General features: G+C 45.3%; 1 protein-coding gene across 11 annotated transcripts in view; it reads left to right on the top strand.

The window, feature by feature from the left end:
• Positions 1-189: 189 nt before the first annotated feature.
• The window catches only part of LOC100678346 (inner centromere protein A), a 45,562-nt gene continuing 26,928 nt past the window's right edge, over positions 190-18,823 (top strand). For 5 of the 11 annotated variants that reach the window (XM_031931434.2, XM_031931439.2, XM_031931440.2 and 2 more), the window contains exons 1-3: positions 191-394; positions 5,056-5,098; positions 11,597-11,658. The gene's annotated coding sequence lies outside the window, so the exon portion shown is untranslated. Of the gene's footprint in view, positions 395-5,055; positions 5,099-11,596; positions 11,659-15,267; positions 15,434-18,823 lie in introns of those variants that run through there. The other 6 variants (XM_031931435.2, XM_031931433.2, XM_031931436.2 and 3 more) reach the window with 4 other exon arrangements.

The following is an 18,823-nucleotide window of genomic DNA, read 5'->3' as shown; positions in this document are numbered from 1 at the left end:
TCGGGGCGCCTTCCCCGCACACACATCCTCCTCTCTCTCTCTCTCTCTCACTCCAGACCTTCTCCGCACATCGAGACACTGGAGGCTGCCGCTGAAAAAGAACGGCATACGCTCGCACCAACACACACACATGTACACCCATACCACACAGCTCTCCTCGTGCTGCAGCAGCAGCAGCAACGCTGCTCGACTCGGCAGTCAGTCAGTCGGTTTGGCACCGGCGGCCTCGACGCACGATCGGCGCGCCTCTCTCTCTCGTATACACAACACTCGACTTTGTTTTTCACCGTATTTTCTCCTACTCGCGTGTGTGATTCTGTGCTTCTTGGTGTGTTTGTGGGATACTTCTCGGAGATACTTCCTAGAGAGACAGATATCGAGGGCTGCTTTCCAGGTAGGAATGCGTAAATATTTTCGAACCTCGAGGTGAAAACAGTGTCTGTCCGGTTCATAGAAACAAAAGAGTTCAGCGTGTCGTTTGTTGATCTCGCGGTTTAGGTGTACAGTGAGAGAATTTTTAAAAATGTCTCGCGCGAGATGTATATAGAGTCGAAATAACGCCTCTTACCGAGCAAACTGTACACAGGCGCGCGTTTTCCCTTCTCTTTTGCCGCGCGATATATAGTATATACGTGTATATAAGCAGCCGACACACTAAATCAGCGCACACCTCCAAAAGGTCAGATGCCAGAAGGCATATTATCTCTAATTATGCGAGCCTGGCTGTCCCGCCTGATCGAGTGAAAGGCTTTTTTGGACGACGATCGCAGAGGATTAAACGGAGATTTTTTTCGATGCTATTTTTAAATTTTCGAACTCCCCACTGTGTCCTTCGTGTTTTTTCGTGAATCACTATATTATAACACGGCGTTGAAATCTCCCGCCAGCCCACGTGTCTTCTCTTTTTTTTGAGACAGAAATTCGTGAAAGTCGAAGGATCTGCTGCGTTTCGAATTTAGCGAGCTTGCGTCACACAGTCGCAGCGTTGCTAATCCATTATTAATGCACACAGTGTCTCGTTATTCATCGCAAATAAAACTGTCGCTCTTTGTCGCGGTTTTTCCTATTCTCTCCGACATGATTCACGCGCAGCGGAAGAGATTAAATCATATTGGGTACAGTCGGACGAGCTCAATTCCTCGCTATGTACGTGCATCACACCTCGAAAAAACGTCGCTCCCACAGCTATAATACACGTGTAACATCGAAAACGGCATGCAGCAGACCTACAATTTCCGAGCACTAATTTCCGCGTTTACGACTCATATCGCGCGTAAAAACGCATATCCGCTTCCTCTGCGTGCACTTGTGTGTGCGTGGAATTCCCGCGACAAAGCGAGACCGACGACGTGTCGTTGATCCCACGCGGCTCTCATTATCGCGCTGGATTAGCATGAACCGGTGACAAAATCGCTCGCAACGATTGCACCTCGATAAGTCATGTGTCGATCGGCTTTGTCGATTCGATATAGTAGCTCTAAGTTTTCGTGATTTTTTTGAATTGGAACGAAGCGCGAGCAAATATTTCTCTTTCTTATCGATTCTTTTATCGCTACACAGATCCGTACATGTGTATGCATCCAGGAGGAGATGTCTCCTAATGAGCGTACACGCGAACTGCAGGAATTCGAAAAATCCGCGTGCTACACTTGCTTCGACTGATAAGCCGAAAGTTGGAGGTTAACGTATGCAAAACTAAGCTATTTTCGACGCTCGACCTACATACCCAGCTGAACTTGCCGATTTCCGTTCTGAAAAAGTGTCGTTATCGCGAACCTGAATCGGCGTATTACCAAACCGTTATTACAGAACCAAAATATGCAGTTTTCTCGAAGACTCGGACTTCGTTTCCGCTTCACCGGCGCCGCGCGCGGAAGAAATAATATACCGTACAGCAAGCGCGAGCGAACGATAAAACCGGCAAGGCGTGTCGCAACTTCGCGTCGCCCATGTAAATAAGATACACCTATGTACCGGTATGCGCTGCGGAGATACTGGCTCGTGACTTATTAAACGCGAAAACATTTTTTTTTTTTTCATCGAGGTGAAAATTGGGTCGAAGTAGTCGCGTGGTGGTGGTGGTTTTTTGGGAGAAAGTGTGCGCATGCGCACGTATGGTTTTGAGTTTCTTTTGAGTGAAGAGAAGGGCGAGTTGAATTATTGTTAATTTCGCGCCGTTGATTGCGCTTGAGATGTAGTTTCGATACGGGAGATGTTGAGGAGGTTTATTTTGTGAAAGTCCAGGCGTCGTCCGATTTCGAGCAGGTTTTTTTTACCGATCTTCGTTTCGATATCGATCAATTTGCCGTTTAATGTAAGCCTTAATGCTCCGTTTCGTCGTATCAACGAAAACATCGGAGTCTTTTCATTCACACAAAAGCGTATTTGCATAAGCTACTCATCGATCGCTTTATTTTCTCAAAACATGCGACGACCGAGAGATGCGGCAACTGGTGCGTTATCTCGAACGTGAGATCGGTATCGCGGTTAGGCCCGTAAATTAATCGGAATCGGGCGTCGATTTACAAGATTCGTTTCGGCGATTGTGTCACTTTTTATTACCCGATCGGTTGCACGTATATCGGTGTATTACAATTTTCTCGATGGGCGTTGTGTTTCGCGCCGATAATACTCCGCATCGTGAGTCAAAGCAAATATTTGTGAAAAAAATAGCCGTCGATTTCTTTACTTGAAATTCGTTGAAAATAGCTGTGGGTATAAACGTCTCTATACTTACCGATACTGCAATCCAAATAATTACAAGCCAGCGACGTAATTTCGCAAAAAAAGAATTACGACCGTCCTCGCTAAAATAATAAAACCTGCGAAGTTTAGAAACCGGGAAGCACAACTTTTACCCACACTTTGAAATCGGCAACGTCGGCGTAAAAGTACACCGGTCTCGAGGTCGCGAGTCTCCTCCACAATACAGCTGACCTCGTCGGCTGAATTTCACGCTTAAATTCCAGCTTCGCCGATTTCTAGCAAACCAAAAAGAAATCGGTATGCGCATACAGCGATAGAAATAATTGAGCAATTTCGCGGGATCGGTTTGTTTTATTGAGTTGTTATCGCGAAATTTGCCGAACGAGCAACCGGTCGACTGTATTACACGCATCGGGGCCTATTATAAACACGAAAAATCACCGACCGGCTCCAACGCACGTCTCTTGCGCAAAGTCGGCGTTTATTTCGCCACCTTATCACATAGCCGAGGAAATTTAGCGCGTATGGGATATAATAATTCCCCCCGAAGGCATACAGTAGTTAGTACATAGGAGAGTCGAGAGATGAAAGGTCAATTATACGATTGCGCCGTTTCACACGGAATAATCGCGATCTTCGTTGATGCCTTTCGGCAGTCGATTTAGCGAATTCGTGACAGGTTGATTATTTCTCGTTGGAGTAGCGATCGTAAGGAACCTTAGCATTTTCGCGCCACTGAAAAATCCAGTCTCGCTGACTCACGAGTCGTTCTATCCTCAGAATTAACTCGCACAAATCATCGGGAGTGTATACGAGTCGGCGCCAGTGCTTTCCGTCTTTTTCTCAAAGACGATTCGTTGTAAGCGCGAACTTCACCCTTGCGACAGCTGCTTAATCCAATTAAAACTAAAAGCCGTATTAATAACTAATAAAACTGTCTCTCGCAAAGTTTAATTATACCACGACTTTACGTAATTAATTAGATAATTAGCAGAGCCTCGACTGCTTTGCATATCGCGGCGGCGCGTTTGTTTCGCAAAAGTTGGGAAAACGCGCGCATCTATCTCTGCTTTTTCATTGTCGAAGGAATTTATTGCTCGATTGTTTGCATGATACACACCATAGAGAAAATTATGAATTTCAGCGATCACCGACGCGACTCACAGAGATAACATCTCGCGCGTGAACCCTCTGTATATAGTAAACACGGAAACGCAGCGTGTAATACGCTTACGAATAATAAACGTCAAACCCTCGTCTCCTCCCCTAAAAATAATTCTCCAGACTCTCTCTCTCTCTCTCTCTCTCTCTATCCCGAAGCAGCGATTCAGAATCTCCGGCGCTGATCTGAAGCATCGCGTAGACACACACACACACACACAGGTACATCACGATCATCGACCGTTAGACGACGAGCCCGTAGATATGTATAAACGTAAACACACACAGAGCCGACAGTAAATCTTGGGACGATAAAAACGAGGCGTCGTAACGGCAATGAATCAAACGCGCGCGGAGCGGCCGAAAACATTCCGTCATATAAAAGCGACGCGCGTGTGTACAGTCTCGTCACGAGTTCCGCGATTAACTGTGAATTTCGCGACGATGTTTGCACGGAGAGCTGTGATAAAGAGCTGCGTGTGATAGTAGGAGAGATGCTGCTCGAGAGGATTAATCGGGATACGATTCTTTCATAGTTTCATGTATACGAGGAAATTTTTCGACGATAATTTTGAGTATAAGCTTATCGTGAAAAAGTTTTAATTTTTGCTTTAACCTACTTTTTATACGCTGTGCGCGAGTCGAGAAAACTTATTTTTGGCTAGCCGAGAGGAAGTGCAGAGATCTGATTGGCCTGATTTCTTCTCCCTCGGTCGACCAATTAAAAATTTATGAATCATTTGTTTGCTGAGAAGATCGTTAACGCGCTGCGTCTTCTTCTTCGTTAATTAATCGATAAACCTCTCGGCACCTACCGCAAGTGTACCTAATTAAAGGTCGATAAAGATTGTAACGTTATAGGAATTTCTCTTATACAAACGTCAATATAGCTCCAAAGTACAACCTTCGCTATCGGGCTTTTTTCCCTCTTCCTATAATAATACCATACCGCGCTGGAGTGTTGAGGCGCACGTTACGCAGCGATGAAACCGCAAGAGCAGCAGGATGTCGGCTCTCCCGTTACTGTGTATGTGTGTGCACGTGTATAAGCGTTGCGATGCACTGCGCCTTCCAACTGCGAACTTGCAGACTCGATTTCTTGGATTTCCGACGACGATTAACTTATATGATGTATGAAACGATTCTATACTCCAAAATATTTACATACGCTTTTTATTTATGTTGCAGGCGAGTCTCGCGCAAAAATCCTCTCCCAGCGCATCTCTCGCACGTAAGTCAAGCGGCTCCCCAAACATTTATTCGAAATCCCCGTCGGTCCCCCCTGCGTCATTAGCATATTTCGCCCTGAACCGAGATCTCGATCTTTTATTTCTATACTCGTCGATCGAACGCTTACACACAGAGAGACGTTATTCCCTTCTCGGTCTTTATTCCCCCCAGCGCGTACCTCAGCCTACGCCCAGAAAGGAAATCGGAAATCGGACATTTGGGATTCAAACCGGTTTCCTGTGAATCACAGTTATTTTTTTGCCTCCTCCGTGACGAAATTAAAATACGAAGCGACTCTTTTTTTGCTTGGCTGATCTATCGCTTCCTGGACCCGATGCAGCAGCGGAGATAGAGAACGAAAACTCTCTTTCTTCGATCTCGATGTAATTAATAACGGAAAACGTAACTGCGCAGCAATTCGATTCCGAATAATAATAATAACAGCAGCAACGATATTACACGCTCGAGTTTTCTCCCGTGAGAAAGTGCGATTCATTAGCTCGCGGTCGAGGCCCTCGCAACGGATCCGCGCAGTCGAGTGTGTAAAAATGAGCTTTGAACGCTGCAGGATTCGATTGTTCTTCGGACGATAAATCCAAGCGTGAGGGTATACTCGTTTGCAATATCAATAGAATTATATTTTCGAGTGTATAGACACTCGCTATTCTCACGTGTAACGCGATAGCTTCTCTGGAAGTGTTAAAATTTTTACCGATACCTATCTCCAGTAAACGCGATCGGTCAATTAGCCGAGAGTTAAATTTTATTTGCCTATACAGAGGAATGCGAGCGTTTTCTCACGGTTCTCGTTGAAATCGATTTTTAGCCTTACGCCTAGAGTGAATCCGGCGGCGAATCAATTGCTAAACGCTCTTGCGTAAAAGCCAGTGAGTTTGAATTTTCCGCGGCGAATTCGTTCGTTCTTCCGTTGTACGATCGTCGAGTGCTAGACACGGTGAAAAGCAATTCTATATGACGAAGCCTAATCGCACGCAAATTAGCCTCGAAATTAAGCCTGACAAAATAACGTCTCTTTCGTCATCATCCCGAGCGGCTGAGCTCGAAAACTGTCTTCTTCGGCTGCAGAGGAGCAGAAGGAGAAGAAGAAAGTATATATAACGTAGAAAATCTGCCAGTGTCAGCGGCGCGTGTATAATTAGACGGGCAATTACGCGCCCACGCCTACCTCTCGCTGCGCGCAGGTGAGATCGAGAGGTGGGAATCGAACTGTCGAGTTGGCGAACTTGCTAATTGGCCTGCGCTGCTGCTGCTGACGACAACTGGAGGTTGGCTTCGTTCGAGAGTAGAATGCTTTGGTGATTTTTTTCGGGAGGATTAAGGTGGGAAAGTTACGAGGAATCGGTATAATATCGGCTTTTTGTGTGTTAGGATATTATAGATTATGGGACCTTATATTGTTCAGCTCGTTGCGCAAGGGTATGCGTTACAGTTGCATCAGATCGAGATTGATATAGGTGTGACGACCTTCGGCACGTAAATCTGAGGGGTCATTCATCAATCTCTCGGTATAAATGAAAATTCTCCTCCACTAAGCCACAATACCGATCCCTCGATTGCGCACTTCCCACTCGCTTGCGCCAATCGATACGCAAACCATCTATTCTTTCCGTTATATCCCTCCGCTCCTTAGCATCTGCGGCTCACAATTGCACATGTGCTCAGGAACAAGGGCCTGGGAAACTTAGAAAGCAATCGTCGAACCGGTTGTATAGCATACGCGGACGCTAATTCTCGGTAATCGGCTGCGCCTCTCTCGACGACCCAAGAGGTGTCGCTGCAGATTTCGGAGCGATGAATAAACGAATTACGAATAATTGCCCCTTAATTCGAGCGATTACTCGCGGTCGTTCCGTCCATTAGACGCTATTAGGATTGAAAGAATCTCGCGAGGAGAAAAAAAAAAATGACGTCAGGCCGAGAAGAAAAGCGAAAGATTCCCGATCAAGGTCAAACCGATCTCGAGATGAAGCCGGGGGTGAACAAAAAAAATGTCGAAGCAGTTCCGAGAGTGAAATCGTAGCTCGGCGGAGTTTTTCGTTGCGCGTAAAAGAAGGAGTATGTAGTGTAGAAGTAGAGAAGCCTGCTCTAACCCACATTCCGCGCCGGCGGCGACAAACGATCTCTACACGCGGGAAATGGGTCACTTCCGCTGGCAATTACGCTCTCCGCGCGCATACGCCGCGTGTAAATGGTATATATCCGAATCGCGCGCGCTTTCCCGCCAGTTTTTCGACGAATTTTCGATAAAACCCCGCGCGAGAGACCTTATGAGTAGGTTTGCGGTGACAAGCCGGATATAAATAGATCTGTGTATGTGTGTATGGATTATTGCCTGGTGTCACGATGACGACGAGGCTACGCGATGATGGGTGAGTTTAGAGCAGAAATGGAGTTGAATGCACGCGTTTCAGCAAGTCAATTGAGAGCCTCAATCGAGGGAAAATGATGGCTTTTTGCTGCTGGGAACAAGGTCGATGCGGCAGTTACCCAATCGACGACGCTCCTTTTTCGAAGGACGAAGAGGCGTTAACTCGCTCTAGATCGATGCTATGATACTCAATTAAAAGCCAATCGAGCCGTTTATTTATAAAAAAAAAACTCATCGGGCCAATTAATATTAATCGACGAAAAAAAGTCGATCGATTCTCGGCTCGGGAACAATGCGCCGATTTTTCGCCCGTTTTATAGACTTCTTGGCTCAGACAAAGAGAATACACGCCGCGCGCTTCCGCCTGCAGCGGCGAAAGGTTCGATATCTAGGCCTCCGCGTCGACTTAGGCGCTCGCTTTTCACTTCTTAATTGGAAGATCCAGCGGCGATTAAATAATATAACGCGCGAGACGATACACTAAAGGGCGAAGATCGGCTCTTCTTTGTCCGTGGGTTATACGTTCAGGAGAAAGCGTTGTTCCGTGAAATTTCTCGTTTTTCGGCAAAACGTTCGCGCAGCGGAGAGAAGCTTGTCGAAATGATCCTTCTAGATTCTAGATCCTCTATGCTGCTTTGGCGACACTCCCGCCTTTTATTTACGTCACCAGCTCCCGAGTTCACAATCGCTCATCGGTGCACGGCATTGTCAACGCTTGTAATTCTCGCCCGAGAGCGCAGAAGGATTACGCGAGAGAATAAGAGAGTTTTAAAGGTGCGGGACCAGTTGTATATGTATACATTGTAATCCGCGAGCGCAAGAGCTGCAGCAGCTGGTATAATGAATCTTGCTTCGGTGAGCTCGCTAGCACTGACGCGCGGGATTATCACTTTTACGGTGTTGAAACGCGCAGAGAAATGCTGTATACCTACCGCGGCTGCTGTGTTACCGGTTTTAAATTCGAATTGCTTGTTTTAGCTCGGTTTGAACGAGTTATTATTATTTTGTCTACATCAAAATATCGGGAAATGCATTTTTTGCTCGCTTCCTTTTACGAGCAGCTTTCTAAACGGACGAGCTCGTATAATCAAGAAAAAATATATATTTATATCAATTTATTTTCACACATAATAAACACGAGGAGGAGAGCCGCAGAGTATACATATGTAGTGGAGGAGCGTGAGAGAGAGAGAGAGAGAGAGAGAGAGAGAGAGAGAGAGAGAGAGAGAGAGAGATAGAGACAGGTCAAAGACCCGCATCATCTCTCGACCATAACAAACGAGAGAAAAGCGTGACTACTTTGTAAAGCGTATATTATTATTGTCAGCATAAAGAAGCGCTCGTATTAGCCGGTGCTGCTGCAATTTCCGAGATAATGGCCAATAAATTTTGTTGTCGCCTCTTTTAATAGCTAATTGGAAGAAAAAAAGCTTCACGCGATCTTCTGAATCTTCGAGCTTCGAAATTATAGGCTAACCAGTGGCTCGTATGTAAGAGTCGGAAATGAGTCAATCAACGGCGAAGAAATGCTATCGTCCCCTCCTCTCTATACATGCCAACAATGCTGCTCATTGTGCGGCTTCTTAGAAACACTTTGTTTACGCTGTCGAATGCTTAGCCCGGCGTTTTTTCTTCTTCCTACTGTGGCTACCGGTAATAAACAATTTTCACTTTTATTCTATAACTAAAGCTGACCTCTCATTGTTTTTCCTCGTAAGAAAGAGTCGATCGGCAGAACGACGGGTTTTCACTAGTGCAAGCGACAATTTTCGTGAAAATAAATTTCTCCGCGACACAGCTCGTGTATAGCTGTTCATTCCAGCGAAGCGAGGTCGAGCGATAGGTTTTTATAAGCAGTATCGCGATGTGTTGAACTCGTTCTCGCCCTATAGGGTCCTAGACTTTATCCTTGCGCAACGATCCGGTATTAGCCGAGAGTAATAAATACTTTATGATACACAGAAATCGTGACTCGATTTATGTATGCCGACTGTATAGATTTTATCGAGATACGTTTTTTCTTGTTTCTATATATACTATGTAGAGACCGAAGGGACAATTTCGCGATTGTTGTGATTCTATTCACAAGGTGACGTTTAGAAAGCCGCGTGTTTGGTCAACCATAATCGAACGTACACGTTATAACCACGCATACAGTCCGAAGAATTATTAATTAAAAGATAAAATCTTTATTCGGTCGCTATACAGCCGCATAAATTACTAAACCCAGTCGCGAAATATAGCGAGAATAAACGATTTGAAACAATCCATCGAAATCGCAACCACAGCTGCTGTCAAGTGGAACTCGCTTACACTATTACAATTATCTCCTTATCTATCGGCTACTTGCTCAACATTCGAGTCTGTCTACTTCTCTCGTACAACATAAACTATATAAAAAAACTTTGATCTCTTCGACGAAGTCGGGAGAAAAAATGATTCAGTTTCCGGCCTCGCGAAATCAATTACTCATGACTCACGCGTCGCGTCGCGAAGGCGCGCCCGAAAATATATATACGTGTACTCACCGCGCCCTTACTTCGTATTTTTAGGCGTCTCGCGCGCGATAGAGAGAGAGAAAGAGCGAAAAAGGAGCCGGAGACGCGACCACACGAGGAGACGGGATTATACACGCGGCGGGTTGTCTGCACGTTGTTATTCATGATTATGAAGATGATGCCGTGTACGGCTGTATAAGCTGCACTTTTTTGGGTTGACGATGATGCAGTATAATAAGGCTTTTTATTGAACTCGACGCCGACTCAGGAAATAGAATTAACATAGCCGCGCGTGACTGTTCGTCTCGAGCCAGAGCGGAATCGAGGAGGAGGGAGAAGAAGCGAAGTGAAAATATGAGGATAAGTAACAAGCTTATACGTCTAGCTCGTGCGCGAGTGTCTCAATTAATTTCGCGTATCTCGAAGAGGCGAGCTGTAAGTGCCACTTAATCTTAGAGCCGTTGAATGGAAACTCGCAGCCGATGATAGTCTCGTTCGTCCGCCTGAGATGAGTCAGCTGTGTTATGTGTTGGAATTCGCAAATTGCGATGCTTGCTCCGTTTGCTCTCCTGAACTTGTATACACTACAGCAGTGTATGAGTAGACACACAGTGCAGGTGTTATGCCAGAGAATTAATCATTAGACTCTAATGACATCACACTCGATGATTATACGATTCTCGGAAGAATCCACGCCTGAGATGCAAAACTCCTTCCACGAAGGCGAGCATTCGTTCTCTTCTCTTATTATAAACAGACAAAAAGTGCACTTCCGACGGAAATAGATTGTCTCCGTGTCTGCTCCCGTGTATACTTATAACACGCTCGAGCGAGCACAAGGCAAAGCGTAAAAGTCTTTTTTTCGTGAAAGTCGCGCTGGTATACGAACAACAACGGCTGGTTTCATATTTACGTAAGTGCAGCTCGGCTTTTCTACCTTCGGGAAATCTGGTCTGCTTCGATGAGTCATACCAGCTCTTATACGAGATAAAGCGTTTCTTTTCTTTAGAAAAGAAGAAAAATACCCTCGTTATCGTCACGGACAAATTACACCCATTTCTCTCTCGAGCCTAACGGTACAACCGTCGCGATCCATCATCGAAACAAAACGATTGACATCTAGTATAACTGCATCGCTTTCTCGCCGAAATAAAGCCGATGAAACGGGGCCACTAGTAGCGTAACGCACACATACAGTCGAGTTTCCGTTAAAACTATCAATTGCGCAAAGCGAGCGCATAACGCATACATCCTCTGCGTGTAAGTACACGCGGTGTCAAGGTTCACTTTCGATACTACACACAATCCCTCTGCGCGTATACACGTTTTAATGATAATCCTCTCCTCGGGGCTGTGGTATTCTTAGCGTCAATTAGCTAATTGTAATGCCAGGTTCCGCAGATGTCATTATACGCTCGTCTTCGTGAAAAGAAGCTGTTATTTTACCGCGTTCTTTTTTTCTGTGGCTGCAGATGAAGGGAGAGAATTTATACATATCATACCGACTTTCTTCTGTTATACGCGACGAGATCTTATAGAAGCAGTAAAGCCTCGAGTTTAAGAACAACTGCACCGACTAATTACGCTTTTTTTTCCTCTCTGTTTGTTGCAGGTGAGCAAAGAACATAATGGAGAGAATCACTTGTGCCGGCTGACGTTATCGATGTAATGACTGTGAGTATATACGGCGCGAGATTGCGATCACTTTCGCTTATAAAACCGCGAATTGCAGAACTTAATTACTAGAAAAGATACCTCGACTCTGGGCTAAGCCCACAGCGACCGGTTACTAAATCAAACGCTGCTATACCGTAAATTCTCGTTTCAATTGAAGCTTCTTAAACATACACGCGTTCGAACACTAAAAGTAAAACTTTGACTCACACCTCACAACCGCGTCATACTCTCAAGCTTGAAAAAAAAAGAAGAAACATCGGAATTCGCGCTAAAATTATATTGCGAAATCTCGCACGGGGCTCTCGACTAGAAGGAGAAAAGAAAACTCTCAAGCTACCGCGCCTTAACGGAAAATCATACATCGCGGCGGTGGGATGCATTAACCTCGACTTCTTCTGCTTCTTCTTCTTCTGCTCTGCTCCTTTTTTATATTGTTCAGCAACACTTTCTCACGTGCGAATTAGCAAACAAGCTCGCGCTTTTCTTTTCATTGCTATTGCTATACGTTGCACTTGAGGGGGATTCGTTGCGATTATACGTGCGTCGGGACGTGAGATTTACGTTATGGATGAAGAATAGTCGTTTATATGTATTCCTAAAAGCCACGGGGATCAACAAACGACTGATGACCGATCTCTCAGCGTCTACGTAAAACACTCGACGGTAGGCTCTCCTCCGACGCAACATCTTCCCTCCAGCTGCGTATAAAAATCTAAAAATAAATTCCTCGCGCTCCAAGTGGCGTAAGTGCGTGTACCGAGGAGCGAGAGAGAACGTTTTCCAACGGCGGAAATGGGCGTGTAATATATCCAGGGTCTAAGGAATCGACATCGCGGATAACAAAGGGGGAACGCATATAGTACGTACTCGGGTCTTTATTATTCCTCTCTATGTCTATGGTACACGCGATGTTCTTTATATGGTTGAAAATGTATTAAAAATTATTTGTATCGTACTAGGAGAACAGTCGGTGACAAATTCAAGGTAATAATAAAATCGGCGGATTCTGAAAAAAAAGGCTATACAACACGACGGGAAAGCGGGAGAAAGCACCGCGCCCGTGAAAATTCGCGTGTCACTGTCACGGTCACCCGGGCGTATGCGCAGCAGCTTCGATATGGATATAGTGAAAGTGTAATGAGCGTGTCGCGCCTGATGGATGTCCCGGCGCTCGTTAGGGTGTCAAAACGACCAAAGCACCACCGCGCGCGTATGTGCGTCTGACAAAGTGCGCGCTAGAGGAGAGGAAAAATAACGGCGTATCGGAATCGCGATCAGTGAAAGTATGTGCATGTGGAGTGATTTTGATGAGGCTTGATTGGCGGTGTGAGTTTTTTACACTTGACGTTTGATGGAAGACGGCAATTTTATTGTTGGATCGAGTATACAGTGTCTTTGCCGCTGGCTAATTTTGATAAGAACTAAATTACACTTATTTATACTCATATCAGCTTGGAAAAACAATGGAATTTGAAGAGCAGGCAAAAATAACGTTATCCTAGCAGCTGCACCTGTCGACTCGAGAGCGTGGCGTTATACCTACCCGAAGCGCCTAACTGTTCCAGCAGCCACTGCTCGCGGACACACACACACATATATGTGCCTGCCGTCCTCCGAATAAATATCAACACGGCCGATGGCCGAGTGGAGTACCGTTTCTGCAGTAGTTACTCGCGCGTCGTCTCTTTACATTCTCGGATTCCGTACGGTCTCATTGTTTTCTACTCCCTGTGTGCTCTGATGGCTGGCCGTCTTGGATGTATCGGTATGTGAGTGCGTTTGCGGAGAAATCGTGTGGAAACTGGTAATTATGGATTTCAAAATTACCGCGCGATTTTGATCAGCTGCGGATCGATATAGTATATGAGCGCTGCGAGATCTATATCGTGAAAACTTCTTTGACCCCTTTTGTACACATAAAATTGAATTTCCACTGAAGCTGTGATAGAGCTGTAAGTAGTAAACATTTCAATTTCCACTCTTCACGTCAGCGTTCAGTGTCGTACGTACACTTGATTAAAATATATTAACGTATTAATCTGAAAACTGGTTTCGAAAAAAATAGATACGAAAGCTACATGAATTTCAAAGCCGTGAAACACTCGATTAATGGATCACTCCTCAACCTGCAGATTCAAATCTCCCGCGCTTTTCGTGCACCGAGCGTCGCATTCTCAGATAAAAGCTGCACGATCTACACATCTGAATACACCCGAGTGAAAGTTGTATACCTTATTGCCCCGCACATTCCACTCGAAACAGCCAATAAAACTGACACTTCGAACTTCGATCCAGTTTCCAATCACACCGTGTGCAATAAAAACTGCAGTGGGTATACGTACAAAAGAGAAACTGAAATGTTCACAGAATCATCACCCGTATAGCCTATGCACACGTGTACACAATCGCCTTATCTGCGTGCGTATATACTCGCTTACTTATGACACGATGCTCGTCCCGTGTCAAGGCTGTTGCAGCAGCCTGTGCGGGCCTTTATCGCGAACGTTGCACCGGGCCCTTCACTTTTCCTGGGAATGCCTTTTTTTGCCCCCACGAGTGTCAGTGCAGCTTGTCGCGCGCGTATGCAAGCGCGTTTTTGTTTATCTAAAGGCTTCTATTTAACAATAGAAATCGCTACGCTTTTCGAAAATTCAATTTTCGACACGACGACTCACCCTATTAGCACGACGCGGTCGTTCTTCGCAAAAGAGTAGAAAACTAATTTTGCAAGCTTCATTGTAAAAACGGCGCGAAACCATATCCCATCCTGAGCGCATTCCAGCGTTGGAGGGAAAAAATCTTCCCGGCTCTCGAAAAATCCGAAACGAGCGCTAACTCATCGATGTAAATTCCCATTCACGACTGGCTCTAACGAGAAAGAGAAAGAGAGGAGGCGCAGCGTAGCTACTGCAGTTTCACGAGAAAGAGAGGAAGAAAGGCGCTCTAGAGGCATTGACCTCCTTGGCTCTCGGACGTCCGTAAATTTTCGTTTTAAGCGCGAAATATTTTCGAGACCGCCGGCATTCTTTGGAATAATCGCATGTGTTTATGGAGAGCGGTATAGCGGATGCTCCTTTGCTAGGGAATGCGATGCAAAGCTGGGAAAAGCTCGAGGACGAAAGTGTCCTTCGTGATCGGAATCGGCATACGACTGCAGTTCGGAAAAATTTCTACCGAATTTCGTATTCGTCACGGCGCTGAAAGTCTTCGATTCGCGAAAGCGACGAGTCAAGAGCGAACTTTCCTGACCTTTATTCGAGATCCGCGCGCGCGGAAAAAGTGTACACATCACGGAACGAGCTGCGTTATTGCGTTTTTTCTTAACGGCTTCTTCTTCTCTTTGTTTTTTAAGGAAGGAAGGATGTGTGTCAAAGGAGATTCTACGCCGTGACAAAGAGAGCCGTTAACCTTGTTACACGCCGAATTTGAATTTCGCGCGCCGCGGGAGAAACTTGGTTTATCGCGCGAAAATTTCGCTCTTTAGCGAGATTAACTCACGTTTACGACTATGGTTAGTGCGAATTGCTTGTTTTTTTAATAATGTACATTTCGACTTCCTGAAAAACAGCGCTGCTTCATTGCGTCACTGGCGGTGCTAAAATTTCAAATTTACACCGCGAACCGATCATCGCGGCCTTCTGAGCGTGAACTCTAAAGCGGTGACGATCAATCGACCGAAGCGAAGACGGAACTGCAGGATTTTCTCATGGGCTTCCCTCTTATCTTCACGGTTACATCGTGGTGGAATTCGAAAACGTTTTTCTCATCGCGGGTAAGTTTAATTCGGAATAAAATTAGCAGATAACGAATTTCTCGACTGACACTCGTTAAACCCGTTCTTTTTGCGATTCCCAACCGAGATCCCAATAACACTCGCTCACGCGCGTTTAACGTATACCTGTATTATAATCGTACGTTACGCGAAAGTATAACGCATCGAATGAACCCAACGAAAATCTCCTTAACAAGTTAGGCCACAAGGAAGAAGCCTCTGGAGTTAACGAGCCCGAAAATCGCGAGGCTAATTGAGCCGTTTGCAGATTCTTCTCTCTCAGCCTACTATAAACTTTGGAATAAAATTCAAGCATTCGATCGCAAGGCTATATATTATTGTAAAATACAAAGAAAACAAAGCTGCACATCGACATACCAAACTCCCGTATCACATACATACGGTGTAGCCTCCTTTCCCCTCGCGCTTTTTTTTCGCGCCTCTCCTTGACCCGATAATACACACACGACGCATCAGCGGCGGCAGATTCCCGTCTCGTTCTGGAACGGCCTAACGAGGAGCGTCTCTCGCGAGTGAAGTATCGAATCTATCTTCTCTCCGTTTTTTTTTTTTTTCATCGTCGCGTCGAGATATCTTTCACTCCTTAAAGAGCCTTTTCTCGGATACGTCCGCGATGCATCGGGGATACGTGTGATAATTTTCTATTATAGTGTGGCATTTTTTTTATGGAATAAGCGAGAGTCATAAGATTGCCGTATTTAGAGGCTTGCGCAGAAGGATACGAAAATTGAGCCACCTCATGCTCCGGAGGGTATCGTTGCAGCTCTCAGTGTCACAAGACTGGCGCTGGTTTCTTTTTCCTCTCGCGTGTGTGTGTGTGTGTGTGTACAAGGCTCGATTTCGCGAATTTGCATTGTCACTTGGGTTTCACCAAGTTATTTCGTGCTTTTAATTGGGAGAGAGATTTTTTTATGGTGTAGTTGGGAGAGATAATTAAAAAATCAAAAGCCAACTATACACCGCAGGCGAGTGATCTCGTTGGTACAGTCGGTGATTAATGGTCAGATGGAGTCCATAAGTACACAAGCTATAATAGCAAACCACGTATCCGATCGGCTCACCCGCCGGATATAGGCGCGACTACCGGCGCGGAAAAGCAAGAGAGGAAATGCTCCGTCGAATCGATATCGATTATCGCGTTGGATCTACGTTTATTTCTGAAAATTATGCAAATCGGCACTCGACACTGATTCGAACCGAGGGTATAGCTCTATATTATAACTGTGAATTCGCGTCCTCGAAACCGTCGCGACGCTGACCGTTAACCAAACACGGAGACAGTGTAGGTATAGCAAACAATATTCCCGATCGTGCCTATATCAACACACGTGTGTAGGTATAGTCTTCGTTAAAAAGCTATACGACGTTCGAATTCGAAAAGGCTCGAGGAGGGACGTGCGCGGGACGGCGAGCACGTATACGGCAGTTCCGCGTTATTAAAAAGCGGAAAAGCCAACAATGGACTCGAGTTCCGCTGTACGTTTTATTACAAGTGTCTTCGAGCTGCTGAAACGTTGAAAATTGAATATTTACACAAAAAAGACGGCATATTAGCGAATTCCCTCGCGAAAGCTCTCTCTCTCTCTCTCTCTCGAAAAAAACGTCTCGTGACGCCTCTGCAGAGGCAGAAATCGCACGGAAATCTCTCGCAGCTTCCGCGATCGACGCCGATAATTAACAGTTGGATGCGCCGCGGCAGCTGGCAATTAAAAGGAGCCGTAACGGCATATTCCTACTGCGCTTTTCTCTCCATCGCGTGATTTCCTGCTGTCTTTGCGCTTATACCGAGTGTATACTCGCTGTGCTTAAACATTTAATTTTTGAAACCTTATTCTTAGATCTTCTCTGGAGACAGACAGAGGACACCAGGTCGACGCTCCGCTACAGGGACCTGATTCCTCCTCCGCAATTCTGTCATTGTATTCCTTCACGTGTGTATACATCGCTCGCAGCTTCCGCCTCGAGATTAGTCCGGCGATTAAAAGTGAAAGGATGCGCCTTCTCGAGAGAGAAGGACGTTTTTTGCCGAAAGAGAAATTATACTTTTTTGTTCGGCTATTAATTCTCTCCGATTCTGGAGAAGCTGTACATGATATCCCTGAAGGTTTCCATAAGCAACATTATTCGTGCTTGTAACAGCTCGAGCGTAAATAGCACAATATCCGGAGGACAATTAAGTCACACATTATACATGCGCGACGTCGTATAAAAGCTGCTACTAACACCCCGGGTTTACGCTCGTCAGCCGAAGGGTTTATACCCGAGATAACAGCTCCGAGTCGCTTCCACAAGTGTAACAATGGACTTACGGCGAAGACGCTGCATTAGAGGTTGCATAATGAAAACGTTAGCTTCAGTCGTACACGAGTGGAAAAAAATACGTGAAACCGTATATTTTTATCATCTGCATATAGAAAGCGTTAATATACGGATGTCGCCTCTCTTGTACACAGGAAGCCCGAAGTGCGTCATAAAAAGAGCGTAAAAAATCAGTCGTTATCTCTCGGAATACTATAACGCGACAGGTCTGTGTTTAGACTTATAAAACCGAAAGGGAAACTGCAGCGTTTTTTTTCCAGAAGTGATCGATACACGAGTAGAGCTTCTAATTTATACATTAGCGTAATACCCGCATCAGCGATCTCTGCAGTGTTTTCACTTTGATGCGAAACTCGAGCGAATTAGAATATATCCACTTCATTAAGCTTGGGAGAAAGGTGCTGCGCTTTTTCTCACTCTGTACACGAGCCATATAGCATCGAAAGTATAATATACGTATGCAGGGTACACACCGTAAATCATCCTCGATGTGTGTAAACTTTCGAAAGTATCGAGCTGCGCGCGCGTGCGTTTGATTATTCTAATATTGAAGTTCGAAACGGTTTATTAAATTCATACACACTCGATCATTCATTCCGCACACGATCTTCAATTATACTCCGCGAAGGTACACACACACACACACACACATACTGGATAGAAATAATTACGAGAGATCCGCCTTCCATAATCCGTATACGAAAGCGCATCTTCGTATCTCTTGAGGCGCTTGGCTTTACGACAGAATCGTGCCAAGTTCTCTTGACACGATACAGATAGGAGGAGCAAAGGTCGGCTTCGAGTAGAATACGTGTATGTAAACGTATGCAGGAAGGGAAAGTACGCCCACGAGTTATTCTGCGAGGCGGGATGATGTGCGGTTAGTTGGGTAATGAGACGTTTCAAGTCGAGCTGCAGGTTATTAGGGATTATGTGTAGGCTCATTATTGATTTGAACTATTAATTCAATTGAAAAATCTTGCACAGAAAAACAGCAACCGGAACACTTCTTCAATTCTCGCGCGTCGAATCGCGCTTCGAGCGACGCGC

The sequence above is a fragment of the Nasonia vitripennis genome, chromosome 5 (genome assembly GCF_009193385.2).
Source record: "Nasonia vitripennis strain AsymCx chromosome 5, Nvit_psr_1.1, whole genome shotgun sequence".
In the NCBI taxonomy this organism is placed as follows: domain Eukaryota; kingdom Metazoa; phylum Arthropoda; class Insecta; order Hymenoptera; family Pteromalidae; genus Nasonia; species Nasonia vitripennis.
Note: the sequence above shows the minus strand (reverse complement) of the source record. Positions and strands in the feature narration are given on the sequence as shown.